Source organism: Manis javanica, chromosome 6 (assembly GCF_040802235.1).
Source record: "Manis javanica isolate MJ-LG chromosome 6, MJ_LKY, whole genome shotgun sequence".
Lineage (NCBI taxonomy): Eukaryota > Metazoa > Chordata > Mammalia > Pholidota > Manidae > Manis > Manis javanica.
Window position 1 is genome coordinate 114,668,586 of NC_133161.1, and position 16,007 is coordinate 114,684,592.

The window sequence follows — 16,007 nt, forward strand, 5'->3', positions numbered from 1 at the left end:
GTTTCCATTTGTTAGTGTCCCCTTTAATTTCTCTTAAGAGTGACTTGTAGTTTTCAGAGTATAAGTCTTTCACTTCTTTGGTTAGGTTTATTCCTAGGTATTTTATTCTTTTTGATGCAATGGTGAATGGAATTGTTTTCCTGATTTCTCTTTCTATTGATTCGTTGTTAGTGTATAGGAAAGCTACAGATTTCTGTGTGTTAATTTTGTATCCTGCAACTTTGCTGTATTCCGATATCAGTTCTAGTAGTTTTGGAGTGGAGTCGTTAGGGTTTTTTATGTACAGTATCATATCATCTGCAAATAGTGACAGTTTAACTTCTTCTTTACCAATCTGGATTCCTTGTATTTCTTTGTTTTGTCTGATTGCTGTGGCTGGGACCTCCAGTACTATGTTAAATAACAGTGGGGAGAGTGGGCATCCCTGTCTGGTTCCCGATCTCAGAGGAAATGCTTTCAGCTTCTCGCTGTTCAGTATAATGCTGGCTGTGGGTTTATCATATATGGCCTTTATTATGTTGAGGTAGTTGCCCTCTATTCCCATTTTGCTGAGAGTTTTTATCATGAATGGATGTTGAATTTTGTCAAATGCTTTTTCAGCATCTATGGAGATGATCATGTGGTTTTTGTCTTTCTTTTTGTTGATGTGGTGGATGATGTTGATGGATTTTCGAATGTTGTACCATCCTTGCATCCCTGGGATGAATCCCACTTGGTCATGGTGTATGATCCTTTTGATATACTGTTGAATTCTGTTTGCTAATATTTTGTTGTGTATTTTTGTATCTACATTCATCAGGGATATTGGTCTGTAATTTGCTTTTTTGGTGGGGTCTTTGCCTGGTTTGGTATTAGGGTGATGTTGGCTTCATAGAATGAGTTTGGGAGTATTCCCTCTTCTTCTATTTTTTGGAACACTTTAAGGAGAATGTGTATTATGTCTTCTCTGTGTGTCTGATAAAATTCCGAGGTAAATCCGTCCGGCCCCGGGGTTTTGTTCTTGGGTAGTTTTTTGATTACCGTTTCAATTTCTTTGCTCGTAATTGGTTTGTTTAACTCCCGTGTTTCTTCCTTGGTCAGTCTTGGGAGGTTGTATTTTTCTAGGAAGTTGTCCATTTCTTCTAGGTTTTCCAGCTTGTTGGCATATAGGTTTTCATAGTAGTCTTTAACAATTCTTTGTATTTCTGTGGAGTCTGTCGTGATTTTTCCATTCTCATTTCTGATTATGTTGATTTGTGTTGATTCTCTTTTTCTCTTAATAAGTTGGGCTAGAGGCTTATCTATTTTGTTTATTTTCTCGAAGAACCGGCTCTTGGTTTCATTGATTTTTGCTATTGTTTTATTCTTCTCAATTTTGTTTATTTCTTCTCTGATCTTTATTATGTCCCTCCTTCTGCTGACTTTAGGCCTCATTTGTTCTTCTTTTTCCAGTTTTGATAATTGGGATGTTAGACTATTCATTTGGGATTGTTCTTCCTTCTTCAAGTGTGCCTGGATTGCTATATACGTTCCTCTTAAGACTGCTTTCACTGCGTCCCACAGAAGTTGGGGCTTAGTGTGGTTGTTGTCATTTGTTTCTATATATTCCTTGATCTCTATTTTGATTTGTTCATTGATCCATTGATTATTTAGTAGCATGTTGTTAAGCCTCCATGTGTTTGTGAGCCTTTTTGTTTTCTTTGTAGAATTTATTTCTACTTTTATACCTTTGTGGTCTGAAAAATTGGTTGGTAGAATTTTAATATTTTGGAGTTTACTGAGGCTCTTTTTGTGAGCTAGTATGTGGTCTATTCTGGAGAATGTTCCATGTGCACTTGAGAAGAATGTATATCCTGTTGCTTTTGGCTGTAGAGTTCTATAGATGTCTATTAGGTCCGTCTGTTCTAGTGTGTTGTTCAGTGCCTGTGTGTCCTTACTTATTTTCTGCCCGGTGGATCTATCCTTTGGGGTGAGTGGTGTGTTGAAGTATCCTAAAATGAATGCATTGCAGTCTGTTTCCCTCTTTAGTTCTGTTAGTATTTGCTTCACATATGCTGGTGCTCCTGTATTGGATGCATATATGTTTAGAATGGTTATATCCTCTTGTTGGACTGAGCCCTTTCATTATGTAGTATCCTTCTTTATCTCTTGTTACTTTCTTTGTTTTGAAGTCTATTTTGTCTGATATTAGTACTGCAACCCCTGCTTTCTTCTCACTGTTGGTTGCCTGAAATATGTTTTTCCATCCCTTGACTTTTAGTCTATGCTTGTCTTTGGGTTTAAGGTGAGTTTCTTGTAAGCAGCATGTAGATGGGTCTTGCTTTTTTACCCATTCTATTACTCTGTGTCTTTTGATTGGTGCATTAAGTCCATTTACATTTAGGGTGACTATTGAGAGGTATGTACTTATTGCCATTGCAGGCTTTAGATTCGTGGTTACCAAAGGTTCAAGGTTAGCTTCTTTAGTATCTTACTGCCTAACTTAGCTCACTTATTGAGCTGTTATACACACTGTCTGAAGATTCTTTTCTTCTCTCCCTTCTTATTCCTCCTCCTCCATTCTTCATATGTTGTGTCTTTTATTCTGTGCTCTTTTTAGGAGTGCTCCCATCTAGAGCAGTCCCTGTAGGATGCCCTGTAGAGGTGGTTTGTGGGAAGCAAATTCCCTCAGCTTTTGCTTGTCTGGGAATTGTTTAATCCCGCCATCATATTTGAATGATAGTCGTGCTGGATACTGTATCCTTGGTTCAAGGCCCTTCTGTTTCATTGCATTAAGTATATCATGCCATTTTCTTCTGGCCTGTAGGGTTTCTGTCGAGAAGTCTGATGTTAGCCTGATGGGTTTTCCTTTATAGGTGAACTTTTTCTCTCTAGCTGCCTTTAAAACTCTTTCCTTGTCCTTGATCCTTGCCATTTTAATTACTATGTGTCTTGGTGTTGTCCTCCTTGGATCCTTTCTGTTGGGGGTTCTGTGTAATTCCGTGGTCTGTTCGATTATTTCCTCCCCCACTTTGGGGAAGTTTTCAGCAATTATTTCTTCAAAGAGACTTTCTATCCCTTTTCCTCTTTCTTCTTCTTCTGGTATCCCTATAATACGAATATTATTCCTTTTGGCTTGGTCACATAGTTCTCTTAGTGTTGTTTCATTCTTGGAGATCCTTTTATCTCTCTCTATGTCAGCTTCTATACGTTCCTGTTCTCTGGCTTCTATTCCTTCAATGGCCTCTTGCATCTTATCCATTCTGCTTATAAATCCTTCCAGGGATTGTTTCACTTCTGTGATCTCCTTCCTGACATCTGTGATCTCCCTCCGGACTTCATCCGATTGCTCTTGCATTTTTCTCTGCATCTCATCCCATTGCTCTTGCATTTTTCTCTGCATCTCTGTCAGCATGTTCATGATTTTTATTTTGAATTCTTTTTCAGGAAGACTGGTTAGGTCTGTCTTTCTTAGGTGTTGTCTCTGTGATCTTTGTCTGCTTGTAGTTTTGCCTTTTCATGGTGATAGAGATAGTTTGCAGAGCTGGTACGAGTGACCGCTGGAAGAGGTTCCCTTCTTGTTGGTTTGTGGCCTTCCTCTCCTGGGAGAATAGCGACCTCTAGTGGCTCATGCTTGTCAGCTGTGCGCAAACATGGGTTCTGTTACCTGCCCGTTTGCTATGGAGTTTATCTCTGCTGTTGCTCTGGGCGTGGCCTGGCTGGGGCTGCTCCTCCAATGTGGTGGAGCCCCGTTGGAGGGGGAGCGGTCGGGAGGCTATTTATCTCCGTAAGGGGCCTCTGTGCTCCCTGCTGCCCAGGGCGTTAGAGTGCTCATAGATCCCCAGATTCCATGCCTCTGGTCTAAGTGACCTGTCCTGCCCCTTTAAGACTTCCAAAAAGCACTCTCCAAACCAAAACAACAACAGCAACAATGAGAGAGGGAACAGAAAAAAAAAAAAAATGGAAAAAACACGCGATTTTTTTTTGTCCTCAGGCGCCGGTCCCAGGCACCCGCTCACTGGTCCTGCTGCCCTGCCTCCCTAGCACCGGGGTCCCTGTCCCTTCAAGGCTTCCAAAAAGCACCCACCCACTGGTCCCACAGGGAAAGACTCGTGATATTCTTTGTCCTCAGGCGCCGGTCCCAGGCACCCGGTCACCAGTCCCGCCACCCTGCCTCCCTAGCACCGGGGTCCCTGTCCCTTTAAGGCTTCCAAAAAGCACTCGCCATAAAGAGAAAAAAAAAGGGGAAAAACGCGCGATTTCCTCCGTCCTCAGGTGCCGGTCTCAGGCACCCGCCCACTGGTCCCGCAGGGAAAAATGCGGGATATTCTTTGTCCTCAGGTGCCGGTCCCGGCACCCACTCACCAGTCCCGCCGCCCTGCCTCACTAGCAACGGGGTCCTGTCCCTTTAAGGCTTCCAAAAAGCACTCGCAAAAAAAAAAAAAAAAACCGCTCTGGTTTCTTTCCACCCGCCGGGAGCCTGGGGGAGGGGCGCTGAGGTCCTGATGGGCCGGGGCATGTATCTTACCCCCTTCGCAAGCTGCTGGGTTCTTGCAGGTGTGGATGTGGTGTGGATGTTGTCCTGTGTCCTGTGGTCTCTATTTTAGGAAGATTTTTCTTTGTTATATTTTCATAGCTCTATGTGTTTTTGGGAAGAGATTTCCACTGCTCTACTCACGCCGCCATCTTGGCTCCGCCCCTCACCATGTACGAACTTGTTCGTTATGCTTCAGAAGATTGGAGACTGACGAGAGATAGGCTTGAGATGGATTAATGATTGTACATTGAGCATTGACCCCCCTATACTGAATTTTGTTGTTAACAAACATATGATCAATAAATATGAGAGATGCCCTCTCAAAAAAAAAAAAACTTCTTTGTGTGTATTATAGGTTTTAGGTTTGTGGTTACCATAAGGTTCAAGGATAGCTTCTTGATTAAGTTGGTGAATGCTCTGTTTCAAGCACAAACTAAAAGTACTTCCTTCTCCACACTTTATGTAGTAGATATCATAATTTGCACTTTTTCTGTCTCCCTTGACTGATTTTGTGTGCAGTTACTTTTAGAACATCTGTTTTAATTTAAAAATTTCCTGGTAATTAATTGGTCTACTACTTTTTTTGTGGGTTTATTTTCACTGGTGAAGACTATTTAGCCTTAGGAACATTTACACCTATGATAGTCCCTTTAACATATCCTGCAATGCTGCTTTAGTAGTTATAAATTCCTTGAGCCTTCATTTATCTGGGAATTGTTTAATCTCACTTCAAATTTGAATGATAATCTTGCTGGGCAGAGGATTCTTGGTTGAAGGTCCTTCTGTTTCAGCACATTAAATATTTCATGCCCCTCCCTTCTGGTCTGTAAAGTTTCTGCTGAGAAGTCTGCTGAAAGCCTGATGGGCTTTCTTTTATAAGTAACATTTTCTCTCACTCTCTGGCTACTTTCAGTACTCTCTCCATGTCCCTGATCTTTGCCATTTTAATTATTATATGTCTTGGTGTTGTCTTCCTGGGGTTCCTTTTGTTAGGGGATCTCTATGCTTCCAGTTGTGCTGAGTTCCTGAGCACCTATCCCCTCCCTGCTCCATTCCTCTTCCTCCCACCTGTGGGGTAGGATCGGGGAAGGACTGGGGTTTGCTTGATTGTGGCCCTGCAACTTTACCCTTTTCTGTGTCGTCTTCTCTTCTTTCACAGCTGTAGGCAGTCTGTCTGCAGTCTTCAGGTTTTCAGGTTTAGTTGTATTTGCTGTCCTTGCTTCCTTGATGTGTTTGTGGGAGAAGGTTTCTGCCTTCCTTTCCTACTCTCCCATCTTTATTCCCAATCTCACCTATTATTCCCACCTTAAAATAGGAACCTGAGGCATATAGAGGTCAAGGTCACAAAGCTAGCAAGATTCCAGGCAGTCTTACTGCAGAGCCCATATCTGGACTACTATATGATACTGTCTCTCAAATCCATACTAGTTGACCGCTATTTGGTGAGGAGTAAAAAGTGCAAGTTTTATTGCTTTGTTTTTTCACTAAATTGTTAGTCAAAACAACCCCATACCAGGAAAAAAAAAAATACAGCCCCATACATAGCAATCTGGAAGGTATTTTAGAGAAGGGGCAAGGAAGAGTGGATATCACCATACATCAAGAGACCATACATACCTCCTTCCTCTTTCACGGTTGCTTTCTTTTCTCCCTTTCATCTTACTCCATTTCTTTTCCTTTTCCACTGCTGAAGCTGTCTACAGACATCAACCACAGTAATTTCTTAGTATTCTTGGGAACCTTCAGGTATAAAAAGGCAGAGGGGGAGAAAACAGCCAAGCATTATGCCAAGGGAGGAATAGTAAGAAGTACAAGGTAAGAATGCTACAGAGGGGAAAAGCCCAAAGAACCAGGGATGTATTCCAGCTGAGTGGAGGAAGGGCATCCCAGGTGGCTTTCCTAACAACTAGGACATCAATTAGGCTCATTCAAAGAGTGGAGGAAAGGGAGTTGTTGACAGATTTGAAAAGATCAAGCTGAGGAGTAAAAAAGTGGTACAGTTAGATGCCGTCTTGCCCATGGGTTTCAGTCCTGGACAAGTTCGCTATGGAGTCAATGTGACCAAAGAAATGACAGTAGGATGTTCTTGCGGTGAAAGGGTTATACCCAACTTTATTCCCACAGTGGCAGGTCAATCACTAGAATCCCATCCACTTAGAGCAAGTCTGGATGCAGCAAGCCAGTCTCTGCTTCTGGGCCCCTCTACCCCCACAGCCATCTCAGTCTCTGTCCTTGGTGCTGCCACGACTGTAGTGTCATCTCTGCTCTCCTGCAGCCTTGTAGCCATGCCACCATGTCACCCAGAGCACTGGGTGGAGCTGTTTATATACAGTCAGTAACAACATATTGCCCACACGTGTGTAGTGAGCTAGCCAGCCAGGTCCAGGTGAGAATCCTGGCCACAGGAACCTGTACTTTATCCATAGATGCACACAACACATCTGTCTTTATTTCATTGCTGCCAAAGTGGAAAGAGCCAAAGTCAACAGAGGCCAGTGATGGTAAAGGGAAGTATTGTTCTTAGATTGGGATGGACTATTACCTAATAAGATTCCACATAAACATCAGTGCAATTACAAAATCATATTATATTAGAATGAAAGGGACAAGGGACATTTGAAATACTAGAGTTAGGTAGTTTAAAAAAAAATTAGCCATAGAACCCTTATAAATGACCTTCTGTGAACTCAAAATTAAAAAAAGCATATCTGCTCTTGATAAAGTGGGCATGGACCAATGTTCCTCTCCTCACCCCACTCCCACTGTGCATTACTGACCCCCTGAGGCATCCTATAGAAACCCTAAGACTCAATATTACACTTGAAAATTAATAGTTTGGTGCCAACTGCCCCCTTTTACAGAGAAGCAATTGAGGTGCAGAAAGGTGACAAGACTTGCTGTAATGAAATCCTTCTCGGTTGTGCTTCTCTGCTGTACTGTGGTGCCTTTAAACCAGTGAACAGACTAAATCAGCAAACATATATTGGCACTATTTATGAGGAGTACTCATTCCTGGGTGCTATAGTTTAATACAAAAGTGAAAGCTGTGGTCTTCAAAGAACTTATAGATTAACTAGGGGAGAATGCCTTAATAAAAAGTTGAAGAGACTAGGCCCTGTGACTAGGCCTTTCTGACCACTGTAGGAGTATAAATCAGACCCTGCCTGCACCCCCTGCCAGCCCAATCTGTTTCCAAGGCTTGGTTTGTTCTCATTAAGAGCGCCTTTTCAACACACTTGGAGTCCCTTGACCTCTCATCTGTAGGCTAACGTGTCCCAGCAGTTTCAGGAAAGATTTAGGGCCCCCACAGGGCTCCTCTCTGTCGCTCAGTTTCAGGGTTAGTCTGAGTTCTTCAGATGTTCTTCCTCTCCACTGCTTCCAGACCCATATCCTGAACATGCTTTCCCTGAGAACTGAGACCCTGCTTTGCTTTTTTAGTTCTCCTAAGGAGTGAACTTTGCCCTTAAACTCTGGTGCCTGAGGCCTTTGCTGGGAATTCCAAGAATTGCCTGCTGTTGGATATCCTTTTTTGTTATTATTTTGTGAACTCTGCTACCTTGTGCCGCTTGCACATCACTTAAAATTCTGTCTTGCTTTCTGTATGTTCTGTTTTCTGGCAGCACTGAGGGATCCATGTCTCATTCTTAGTGTAGTTCTGTGTTTTCTTTGGGTTTAACCAGGCCTTGCCAAGGGCAGCCGCAGAGGTCCTGATTCCTCCTGCCGGTGGCTTCTCCTCCTCTCAGCTGCTGCTGGACTAACTGAATGTGTTCTGACCTTACCTGAGTGCATATGTATTGTTTAGGTCTCTATGTCCAACAAGGAGTTGGAGACTTGTTTTTGACAACCTAACTTGCAAAGTAAAACTGGAATGGACTAGCAGCCTCACTTGTGCCTTCCGGGCCTTGCCTTAACTCTGGTAAAGCTGTGGCTCTGTGGTGTCCAGACCATCAGTTACTGGAAGAGATTGCCGCTTTGAGGGTTACATCTTCTTCCTCAGTGAGGAGCAGCAACTTTTGAAGGCCCAGCGCATGGGACATCTCAACAGTGCGGCTGACTTCACCAATGGTTTGATGTGTGTGGAGGAGTGGGAGTCCTGCCTAGTTATTTGGTGTTGACTTACCTTTTTCTAGTTTTCTAGGATCTTGAGCCTCATCAGGGACTCTTCTACTGATCACATGAAAATCAGGCTAAAGTCCATTTCTCAATGGATAAAAAATCTGTGAGTAACAGCCCCCATGACAGCATTTGTGGACAAGCCCCAACAAATCTCAGGGGAGAGAAACAGCAATGGTGTGAGAAAGAAGCAGCAAACCAGCTTTTTAATTCTAGGCTACAGGTTTTTCTCCAATGGAAATTGAAGTGCATCACAGCAGAGAGGGGCTTAAGCCCCAGCTGTTTACAGCAGACTTCTATCAGTGTGTCCAGGCATGCGTCCAGTGTACACCACAGGTGGAGGTGGCTCAGCTCCGTATTAAAGGCGTGACAGCCCTGTCTGGGCTGCTTCATGCTGTCCACTTCAGCACCCGCACATGACTTGGAACTCTGGCTTCCTGGCCAATGCTTGCTCTGGAAACTGCCTTGTCTGGAGGGATGGGAGTTGTATTTTTTCATACCTCTTCTAATAAGACTAAATCTTTGCCAACCTGGGCTACATCTTTAATGACAGACAACTGGCTGGAGCCTGTCTCCAGGTCCATACAGGACCTCAGCTGTGGGCACTTCCTTCTAGCGCTTGTGGGATTCTCTCAGTGCTTCTGCTGACTCTAACATGACACACCTAAATGTGGCCTTGCAGCATGGGGACCAGCATTCCGTAGCTAATGGACAACATTCTCAGTCTCCCCCTCACTGTTCTGGGATCAAGGGCTGTTCTCAGCTTGTTTTCATGGCCCGAGGGCCTAGGTTCATGGTGATCAAAATCTGAAACTCAAAATGTTCAGGGATCTCTACATGTGAGACTTCCTGTGGGCTCTCCTGTCTCGTTTGTGTAAGAAACAAACCCAGGGTTCTCTGGCTGAGGAGTATCTGGTTTTGTTGACCTCTTATCCTTTAACCTCAGGACCATTTCTGCCCTGTTCCAAACCTGACTAACCAAGAGTATGAGCTTGGATCCTGATGTGAAAGAGGAGGACTGTTTTGGACTTAGTAGGAGCTTTCTTGAAGTTGTGCTAGCACTAGATCCTTTGACTTGAAGGGTGGGTGACTGATTCTTGCTTAATTATGGGGCCTGGATCAAACAGACAACCCAATACAAGCAGTCTTAAGTCTGATTTAACCAAAAAGTATGCTAGGGGAATAGATTTCCTGAGCACATTTTCCCTCAGGAAATGCAAATAATGGCTCAAATCTAAGTGTATTTGTTTAGAACACCAGAAGTTCTCAGCTCTTCTTCAGTTAGTAGTTTGACCCTGTTTTTCTACTTTCACTGTCCCTAGGTACTTCCTGTTCCAACCACCATCTCTACTTTAGACTTGTCTAGAACTAAAGAAAGTTCTAGATCATTTTGAGACCAAGTCATGCTTTATAAAATGGTACAACCAAGAATGCAAGGCATTGTACTAGCAGTAAACTCCTTACTGCAATTCTCTGTGATGAGGTCTGTTCCTCCACCCCTCACCCCTATTTTCTTTTCAAGAAACTGGAAAAATCATTGACCAGCCTTCTTTTTTGACTGACACCCTTGTTTCATTTCTCATCACTGTATTTGCTTTAACAGTTAATGAAAAGTAAGAATGATCTACACCATTTGATTTTAGCTGTTACAGATACCTTCAGTATAGCCCAAGAAACTGAACTACACCCAAGTACATGATGACTCTCCATTGCCAAGATCCCTCCTAGCCTGCCCCTATGTCCACCACCACTACTTAATAACTAGAAGAGCCTGGGACCCAGCCTAGGTCTCTGGTACTGGTTTCTGTGTCAACATTTCTGGTTCTCAGTCAGGTCTGCTTTTTGCTCTATTCTGATATGTAGCCTAAGCCCTTTCATCATCCTGCTTCTTACTGAAGTGCTATGGTGTCTCTCTTACTTCTAGTTGATTTTCTTGGTCTAAACTGAGCTGACTTCTGAGAGACCCTTTGTTACCATGGCTTGGTAACATCTGCTTAATACTCCTAAGTCTTGGTTTTAGTACTCAGACTTCTATTTGGACTCTAAACAGAAGACCGAGGATCACTTCAGTGATGTGGCACCTCCTAAAGAACTCCATTCCGGATAGAGCCTTTGGAGATTCCAGAGCTCTTGAAGCAGATCCAGATGTCCAAATATGTGCATTCACCCAGGACTTCTTATATTCTAGAAGTTCCTGCTTCCACTGCTGCCATCTAATGGCTGAACTTGCCTGTAACACTGAAAGGAATATGGCTCAGAGCTTACTGTATTTCTTTAGGTCCTGGACCCCTATTTCTTTAACATTTTGTCTCTAATTTCTTTTGTTTCCTGAATTCTCAGCCAAGGTTTATCTAAGTACCTCAACTCCAATCTCCTTGGATTAGATTAGAAACAAAACAAAGCTACTTCCATGATACCACTTATATTCATTGGACTGAAAGAGCATTTAGAACTATGGAAGAATTTGTAATAGAGGGGATGACATAAGAAGTGTCAGGGACTTGTAAACCCCAATTATTTTGAGGGTCATGGAAGATATTTAATTTGAGATCATGATCCACATATATCACTTCTTTAGTAATTCAACTTCAGTAAGTTTCTTATTTCAAATGATTTTTTTAAAGCTATCTATTTCCATTAGGGTGTTTTAAATTTCATGAGGAGTTCCATAGTCAATGCTAATTAATTATTAATTATTCACCATGAGACTGCCAACAGGCTTCCTAGAGATGCTGAAAGTAAATTTTAGGTCTAGTTAACTTCCTATTAACCACATGGTACCATAAACCATTTCAAATAGGTGAGAAAATGATGACATCTAATCTTATTTCTGACACTGGCAAGCTAGAACAACAGGAAACAAGATAGTTAATACTGTTTGTCTTTTTAAAAATTAATGATATAGGGTCTAATACAAACTTAAGATTCTGGACAAACTATTATTGAAGGTTAAAAAATTATACTGTGTAAATTATTCTTGCATGTGCTTAAAAGATGCAACTATTGAAATAAAACATTCTTCATGTTGGTCACATCTGTATTTGTCTGATGGTGCTCGGATAGACTTCAAAATGTCACAGGACATTTTCTCTGCAATGGTGTTCCTAAGAAAAATGTATGCAATTGGAAAAGAGGAGGGACTTGGGGTTGAACTATTGCCTGTGTCACCACTAACTGTGTGATCTTTGGAAATCCACTTAACCTCTCTGAACCTCAGATTTTACATCTGTAAAACTGAGAGGAAAAAACTCCTATTGTTTGTGTTAGGATTAAACACCAACGTATGTTAAGTGTTTGGTACTTATACCTAAGACCTAATTACATTTATGTTTTATAAAATGAAGTCCTTTAATTCATGTGAGAACACCTACATGAATATAACTCACTTCTTTAAGTACTTCCCATTTAAACAGTTTATATGCTTTAAGTCTCAGTTGCTGCATCTGTAAAATAGGATACGGAGATGCCAATGATTAGAACTGATTTGAGACATAGTTCTATGTGTTCTTTAATAATTTCATAATATGAGCACTGTATCACTTGGGTTTCTTGGTCCCTTGCCACTAATATAAAGCACTTTACATAAAATTAAAAATACAAATACATCAGAACTTTGACAGTACCTTGACAGTTTGTTATTCTGGGACAGATTTATAAAGAGCTCTATATTGATGAATAATATACATTATTTTTCTTTGATGGCTGAACACTTGGAAGAACAGCAGGATTGCTTAAGCATGCATATTGCTGGGTTCTGGCCCCTGAGATTTTTGAAACACACTATAATCCACTGGGTTCAGAGAAACCACTTAAACTTAGCATTTGTTTTTAGTTGACTCATTATGTTTAGTGAGATCTGGAACTCTGTGTTTTTAACAAGTACTCCAGTGATTCTGATGCAGTCAGTCTAAGGGTCACCCTCTGAACAACATGCCCGAGGTGCAGTGGTATCTAACATGCAGTAGGGACAATTCAGGTTATCTGAAAAAATCCGATGGAAATTCTACTAGTTTTACCTAAAGCAAATTAATTTCACTCACATTTAGTATACTGGAGGCTTTATTAGGTCTGCATGTCTGAGTGTCACATGTCATAGACTTTGAGAGGTGCTCTACAAAGAGTGGAGTGGGAATTTGCAGGCAGGGGAGCTGACCATGGCCCCCTCCCTTCCTTTGCTTTAACCAAGACATGATTTTTGTGCTTGGTAAATGCTTATATAACCCAAAAACTACTTTTGCAAAATGGACAAGTGGGCTAGAAAATGCTAAATTCTCTACACTGAAGATGAAAAAAGATAATTCAAGCAAAATAGAAAAGGCACGATTTCTCCTAGTATGAGGTCTTAGTCAGCCATAATGTAAATACAAGCTGACTGTCTAATTGGATCTAACAAAAAACCTACAAATTCAGATATGATCATGACTATATGAAATATGGATTTACATCCAGTATAGTTAATGATGAAGCTTGCTCTCTTTTGAAAATATCTCTGTATTTTTGGGTCTTTGAGAGATTAATGATAGAATGGAGCTATCAAAGTAGTTACATATTTTTAAATTGTTTACAAATTAAGAGAAATTTTTTTCTTGTAGAGTTAAGGAAGATACTTAAAAATCATTCATTTATCATAACCTTTAAAAATCCACAAATCCCACTCTTCTGGCTACACCAAAGACTTTCTTGCATCCTGTTATCAGTTCTTTATTCTTTTCCAATTGAAAAGTATTTTGCTGAAAAAGAATTACTTTGTTAAGTAGGCAGGTTTTCGGCCTCAATAATAAACCATGTTTTTGCGGGGTGGAGGATGATTGTGGTGATAATGCTTTAGAGCTAAAATCCTATGTTTTGCAACTGACCAAATAACAATCTTCCAAGTGGACTTTTATGGTTTTGTAGTAGAAATTAAAGGCTAGTGACTTTTCTTTTTTTCATCATCTTCTTCTTCTTCTTTTTGGGGGGTTACTTTTGCTTCTAATTACTGCACGGGAATTCTTTCACTATATAACTTACAAAACTGCAAACTTTGCATTTAATTTTTATCAGCAGAGCATGAATAATGTATTCAGTCCTGAAATGTCATAGTGAACATCAAATGATTTTACATAAAAATTATGCATTCTTGTTGGAGTTTTAAGAAACCAGAAATCCAGGGAAGCAGAAGAGAAAACAAAAGTTTGGAAAGGAACTTTGTCATTTACTCAGGAGGGATAAAATAAGTAGCTGAAGAATACATGGAGAAGAAACGCTGAGAGACAAAAGTGTTTTTTAACCATAAACAGGAAAAAAATCAAAACCTATATACTTACCATTGGGTACAAGTGGGAAAAAAGTCAAAAGGTAGTAAAAGACAAATGGTCTAGGCGGGGGAAAAAGGAAAGGGTAACCAGGAACCTCATTATGTATAGGAGTTGAATTTGAAACTGCAGTAAAACCATATCACATTTTGGAACCATAGCAAAAATGGAACAATTTTCAAGGACTGTTGGCAACATTTCCATTTTTTTCTGATGAGGAATCTTGAAGCAGGAATGTAAAGCTATTAGACGTCTACCTTTGAATGCTTTATTAGTTGATGAGAGTGCTCACTCTTCTAATATCTCTTTTTATTAGGTTTTGAGGTAAACCATATTATGATAATCCAGCCAGATGATGTATTCAACCCCCTTGTGGAATATGCTGTTGTCTACCCAATAGCTGTTCTTCCACTTTTCTTGCTAACAGAACTAATTTTAATTATAGACAGAGCATAGTTTCTCAAGATCTCTTGATCTCAGGAACAATGGGCCTCATTGCAGCCTGTGGAATTCACCATGACTGGCCCAAAGCAGTCAAGGCAATGCCACTCCCTTTAGTGATTTGTCTGGGTGAAGCATGTGTAATAGTTTTCCATTGTTGCTGTAACAAATTAGCAAGTTTATTATTTCACAGTTCTGCAGGCCATAAGTTTGGGTCAGTCATGTGGTTTCTCTGTTCCATTTCTTAAGGAAAGTACAAAGGTGTTGGCTCGCTGGGCTCTTATTATGATGCTCTGGGAAGGATCTGCTTCCAAGCTTATCCCAGTTGCTGGCAGAATCCAGTTCCTTGTGCTTGTGGAACTGAGGTCCCCACTTTCTTACTGGCTGTTAGTTAGGTGTTAGTTAGGTGTTATCTCTAGCTTATAGAAGTCCCTTTCTGGTCCTTGCACGTGGACACTTACAACTCAGAGCCAGCAATGGTATGCTGAATCCTTCACACTTGTATTCTGATTTCTTCTGCTCCATCTCTCTTGCTCAGCCAGAGTAAATGTTCTGCTCTTAGGGAATCTGTCTGGTTATATTGGCTCCTAGATAATCTATTTTAAAGTCTGCAAATGTAATTATATCTGCATTTTTCACAGGTTCCAAAGATAAGAGTATGGATATCTTTGGGGGTCCATTATTGTGCTTACCATAGCATGCAACCCATGTGGCCAAAGAAACAAGGGGAGTCCACTGGGAGCTTCATGTCTTGGATGATAAGAGGAGACTCTGCTCCTTTTATCCAGCTAGAGAAACTAGTTTGGGAACAAGATGTCTGGAGAGGAAGCAGTGACTCTGTAATCAGGAGACATCAAGAATGAGGATAAAGTCAACATACATGGTGGAGCAGGAGATGAAAGCACCTGGTTTCCTGATGACAGTTTTGAAAAGCACAATCAGCGCCAATGACTGCTTTTGTATGGATGGCTTGTCAACTGAAGAAAAATAACTGTTTGTTTAAGCAATCAGCCCAGTTTTCTGTCACTGGCAACTAAAGGCAATTCTAAATATGTTGCTCATCACCCTAATTTTGGAACTCTACTGTAGGACAGACCTCTACTATTCCATGCTTTAAAATGTAGTGTTGGCTAATCTGATTAAAGTCATTTATACTGTATTTCACTGTAAATGCCTTCCGTAGTGGCACTAATCTTAGCTTTACCTTGAGACTGTGCTCAGGATTAAAGAGTCCAGGAAGAGGGTCCAAGGGTCAGCAAACTACAGCACTATGAGCCAGATCCTGCTGGGATAAGCCAGGGAGTTAAGAAAGGTTCTTGCATTTTTAAAGGTTGTTAAAAAAAACAAAAGAAAACAAAAAACCATGACCAGAGACCATATGTGGCCGCCAAGCTGAAAATATTTATTATCTGTTCCTTTATGGAAAAATTTGCTAACCCCTGCTCTAGTGACATGCAGAACTCATGCATCGTGAAGCTGAGAACAGGCTTTTACTAAGGAAAGAGTCATTAGGTCAGCATTTAATACCTGTAAAAAATTATACAGGTCAACATGTAAAGCTTTTGGTACAGGTGAAAATGAATTCTATCATAAAATTAAATTTCTTTTCAGTTCAACACTTATTACAATTTTATTATTATAAGGCTATGGAAGATATTGGAGTT

The 16,007-nt window shown here is 40.9% G+C and overlaps 1 long non-coding RNA gene across 1 annotated transcript in view; it reads right to left on the bottom strand.

Moving 5' to 3' along the window:
• Positions 1-16,007, bottom strand: part of LOC140849977 (uncharacterized) — a 31,432-nt gene that overhangs the window by 13,545 nt on the left and 1,880 nt on the right. The window contains exons 2-3 of the long non-coding RNA XR_012132509.1: positions 15,548-15,628; positions 6,113-6,235 (exon numbers count right to left, since the gene is read on the bottom strand). This is a non-coding gene — a long non-coding RNA (uncharacterized lncRNA). The remainder of the gene's footprint in view (positions 1-6,112; positions 6,236-15,547; positions 15,629-16,007) is intronic.